Source organism: Seriola lalandi, unplaced genomic scaffold, assembly GCF_002814215.2.
Source record: "Seriola lalandi dorsalis isolate HSWRI2012SDOR001 ecotype SW California unplaced genomic scaffold, Sedor1 jcf7180002054615, whole genome shotgun sequence".
Classification (NCBI taxonomy): Eukaryota; Metazoa; Chordata; class Actinopteri; order Carangiformes; family Carangidae; genus Seriola; species Seriola lalandi.
In genome coordinates this window covers 127,707-132,878 of record NW_019525168.1, presented here as the reverse complement: position 1 = coordinate 132,878, position 5,172 = coordinate 127,707, and the positions used below count along the sequence as shown (strand labels likewise).

At 44.0% G+C, this 5,172-nt stretch overlaps 1 protein-coding gene across 1 annotated transcript in view; it reads left to right on the top strand.

The window, feature by feature from the left end:
* Positions 1-5,172, top strand: part of prkar2aa (protein kinase, cAMP-dependent, regulatory, type II, alpha A) — a 42,686-nt gene that overhangs the window by 2,338 nt on the left and 35,176 nt on the right. The gene's annotated exons all lie outside the window — the stretch shown is intronic.

Sequence of the window (5,172 nt, the reverse complement as noted above, 5' to 3'; positions counted from 1 at the left end):
TTCTGAGTCCTCTGGCAGGTGTTTATGTGTCAGTCACCAAACTTTACAGATGTGTCGATGAGCCCAAAGATGGCTGTGGTCTGATGTCATAATGTAGTAGTAACTACTGAGCGCTCATGGGTCGGATGGTGAAGTCGTTGCTGAGTGTAGCCGGTGGAAGGTCTGTAGTAATGGTCTGTAACATATCTGTCTGTAGCAGCAGTTCTTCATATTTAAACGTAGGAGTTCAGGTACTGTGTAACCTTTAACCTCTGACTATCATGGCCCCACTCAGTGTGTTGATGTCACGCCTCTCTCATCAGTGTTTGACAGACTGGCAGGAGATGCGAGCTGCTTCATAGCTCAGCTCTCCTGCTGCTGAGAGCAGCGTGGCCCAGATCACATCAGTGTGCTGTGGAGCCAGAGGCTGTTACCGTGTGAATGAGGGTTCTGTGTTTTCTCAATGAGTTGATCTTTGAATCTGTATCAGTGCGTCTCCTGAAACTCAATGATGTACAAGGAACATGTTTAAGCTAGAGACTGAATTTCATTATACTTCCTACTTAGCTGAAGTCATGATTATGGCTCCACAGTGTCTCCTGTCAGTATCGCTGACAGACACTGGAACACTGGTGGAGGAAACATCTGTTCTCAGGGTGAAATATGAAACAGTATTTGTTAGTTTAACCTTCATTTGTATCATTTATAGGTTTACCATATCTATCATGCCCCACATGCAAATGCTCCTCTCTGCTGAGAGCAGTGCTGGCCTGGTAGAGTGGTACACACTGGCTCAGGGTAAATGGGGGATTACACTTTCTGTTTCTATGCTCACACTAGTGGAGTTTGGCTCCTGTCAAACAGCTGTGACCTCAGCTGAGGGAGCAGTGTGTGTGTGTGTGTGTGTGTGCGTGTGCGTGCGCGCGTGCCTGTAAAAGCAAACAGATGTGCTATGACTTGGATTTCACACCCGTTCAAATTCCAGCCTGGTGATGGCATGAGCCCGTTTCTTCTGGTACGTTCTGATTAGCGATCAGTTGTTGAGCGTTTTCCACGCCTCGTCCAAGGTGGCAATAAAGGACAGGGAGCTGATACTGCTGTGCTCCTGGGGGGGGGGGGGGCTTTTTCCTGGATGCTGCTGGTCACACACTTGACATCCATGATATTAGATTATCCAGCCAGGCTTGTATACACTGCCCGAGGCGTTGGGTTGTGTTGGGAAGAACACAGGCCTGTATAGTGAGAGACATCATGTGCTCCTGCCTGACCGCTGTGAAAGCCTGCAGGTGTACACAGTACTATAATGCCACCAGTTCAACAGCACATGCCCCACAACCAGTTTGGTCTTGTGCAGCAAAGACAAAAATAACTTTGTAAACTCGGGACTGGAGAACAGACACAGATATTCATGTTCATGTTCACAGGTGACACATATACAACCTTAATGCTGAATAAAATAACACAGTCACAGAGCCAGGAACATTAATGGTAGTTTGTAAAGGCTGTACCTCATTATACTAGGTTTTGAGACGAGGGTCGTGTATTCACAACGTCGCTGGTTTGAGTCCGGTCGGTGATCGATGTCATCACCTTTCTTTCTCTGCTGTTGTTTAAGCGACATCACACGAGAGGTCGTGAGGTGATGTTGTACTTCGGCCTCTTACCGACGACTGAATCACAGCTGGTGATCTTCAGTGTGACATCTCAAGCGTGATGTTGCTTTTATACAACAGTTCTACGAGCGCCATGTTGGTTAAATAAGCAACAGCAGTTTATGATTTGTTGTTTATTTCATCAGTTATTTGCTACGACAACACAAGCTGTGTCCCAGGTCGGCTCTCATCCTTCAGAGGCTGTGGAGCGACTACACTCTCATTTCAAAGGCTCCTTCAGGTGCGTCCTTGCTTTCCTGGACAACGAAGGCTCCAACAGGTGGATCCTTCCTGGTCCAACATATCCCCAGATTCATTGCGCTGCAGTAATGAAAGCAAAGAACAGTGACAGAGAGTCTGAGGATTACACTTATACATATATTGTGTTTCAGCTCAGTTCAACAGCTAACGGTACAACTGTTGAAACCAAGAGACTTGAAACAAAAAGCTTATGTGAAAAAACAAAAAAATGGTGTTGTCAAGGTTGGCAACAGGAGCCGCGCTGTGCGACGCAGCAGTAAGGGCGGGAACAGCTGTTAACACACAACGTAAATCCTCCGTAGAGCAGACCGGTGTCAGGACGGAGCTCTGTCTCTATCTGAAGACCTGAGGAAGTCATTTTCTCTCATTTACACTACAGCTCATTAAAACACGTGACTGCTTTTGTCATGAGGTCACCCACTGGAAGTAGGCCAGTGACACTTTGGGTATTGACCCCTTAATTAGGAAATAATGGCCATTGTGAATTTTGTGTTGAGCAGAGACGGGATAGAGCAGCGCTGTAGTTTTATTGGAGCTGAGTTTGTTAAAGAGTGTGCAGGGCATCGAGGTGAAACGCTGGTTGTGCAACATGAAGATGATCTGTCTCTGATATTTCTGTTAGATGTAAAATGTTGTTTTCTTTTATTGGGCTACTTGTTAGATTGTGATGATTCACTGGTGTGCTCTTAACCTTTCATTTGCTGCAGGAAATCTGTGTGTGTGAGTGGACCGGCTCAACGCCTGATATGTAAATGAAGTAGATAGCTGGTTATGTATTCCCATGGACAGTACAGTATCCTCCTAAAACATGACGTCCTATTTTACATGCTTTGTTTCCCTGACTCCTGCAGCGTAAATCCACAGCAGGATCACTACACAGGCCTAAGCTGCTTAACAAAAGCAGCTATTGTTTTGAATACAAACTGTTGTACCTCCATCTTATCTGGGTTTTGAAGTAACTCTTTCTGAGTCAAAGCTTCTGTGGAGAAGAACAATGGTAGGTGAACAGATTAAAGTAAACTCCTGCTGAGTAAAGTCTGGGCTCTGCTCACAACTGGGACTGTAAAACTGAATGCTTAATATCAGGAATCCAGTGAATCCAGGTTTAATGTGTGGTCTTCCATTTCACTCAGTTTTTTTTGTTTAACATGGTTTCAAAACAAGACATGAAACAAGTGTGTTGCACAAACAGTTTATAGCTGTTGCTAATTACTTTACATTTATGTCATTAAAACGGTCAACAACAAAAACAAGACAAAACAAACAACACAGTTGATAATATCCTACAATTAGCTCCAGCTATACAGATGTTCAGTCTGAGTTACAGAGAGGAGCTGGAGATGAACAGTCCATGCTTTAAACACCAACATCACTGACTGACTGAGTGATAAAGTTACACCATTGGTCAGTCTAATGATGTTGAACACAAACATCGACCAACTGTAGAACAGCAACTTGCTAGCTGCAGGAAATATGAAGCAGAGAGAGAAGACATGATGGAAGAAATGAAAAGCTTCAGACCAACAGGAGTAGAGGAGCTGGAGTGTGGTGATGCTCAGTCAGCTTCCTCATGACAATAGGACTGATGAGGAAAATCGTGCAAAACATAGGATGAAAGTTGAAAACTCAAAGAAGAAGAAGATGAACTGACTTTTCAGACTGAGGCTTTAGCAATTTTTTTTTGTTTTTCAAAAATGCACCTAGCGCCAAATCTAGTGACTTCCTGGACAAACCTCAGCTACTTCCTGTAGAAGAGAGTCACAAGGCTTTCCCTCCACACTCATGTGTTTGTTAATTTAGTCAGATGACGGCAGGGTCATAAAATCAGGATTTTAGCAGCAGGAAGTGACTGCTGGTTAACATGGCGTCTTAATGGGCCACGATTCTGTTTCAAACTGGTTCCAAACAGATAAAGGGCTGAAACCAGCTGACACTTCTCCGACAGGCACCAGCCAGATACCGGGTCTGGACCTGGTCTTGTTTCCTTCTGAGCTCTTCTGTCTAGTGTCAGTGTGAGAGAGACGGGAGGGAGGGATGGATGCCTCTGTGACTGAAGTGAGTGGGGCTGTTTATTAAAAGATGGATGGGGGGACAGGTGAGTCCCTTGAGTGATAATAGAAATGAATTAAAGGTGTTTTTATAAAAGATACAGCAGGGATAAAACAGGCTATAAGAAGAAGTGACGGAGGAAAGAAAAACAGCTCAACAGAACACAGCAGAGTTTATCATCCTGGGAAACATCAGCTGACAGATTTCCCTCCACAACAGTGTCATTTGTTTGGTCCAGTGTTTTCTTCTTCAGGCAGGAGTTTCCTACCTGAGTGTTAGGATGATTATTTATACTGGTAGAGATCCTGTGAAGACTCATAACACCAACAGAAGCTACTACACTGTTTCCTTTCATTGTACAAGTAGGTGCAAATTTTCCCAGATGGTCAGTTTTCATCTTGGACTGAAGTTCTTCTGTTGATGTTGAGCTCTCCAATAAATACGACATAAGGCGCAGTGCTCTGAATACAACCACAGACAACTGTATGACCAAGGCCCTGATACTCAGACACCTCACTAAACAGAGAGTCTGCAAGTCCTGCATCCTGAAGTTTTACAATGGTGATAATATTAGATAAATATATTTTAGTTAATCTAATAATTTAGTTACTTACAACACCCTCAGTCTTCACTGCGTCTGTCTGAGAGACGACACAGGAAACTTCTGTCTCTGTAACTTTACACTCATTTCACCAGCAGCAGAATCATTGATAGATATATAACTAATTTAGATTATTGTTGGTTTTATGGGTTTGAGACAGCAGTGTGTTACTTGTGTCCACCACTATCAGTGTGACAGTGTCATGCAGCTGTAGATGAACTCTGAAGCTTTATTTTTAGTGTCTGTCCATGTGGCTGCGAGGGTCCACGTGACGACACATTTGTTATCCACCCGTGTTTGTGAGGGTCTGAACTTTATGAGTGTGTGCGTGTGAATACGTCCGTGTGCACAGAGCAGCAGATAAATATAGAATATAATGTATAATAACAGATAAATAATAAACAGATTGATTGTTGGGGTTAATGTGGCTTGGCCTCTCTCATGTCTCCTCCCTCGCTCCGTCACCTCTCCGCTGTTCTCTCCTATTTGGTTTCTGTCTCTCTGTCTCCCCCCTTCACCCTGAACTCTTCTTCCTCTCTCTGTCTGATTTTCTGTGGCTGATTTCCCCTTTACCTCTGACATATGAATGAGTAGACTCCCGTTCAGTGGAGGGACAGGGACGTATGTTCT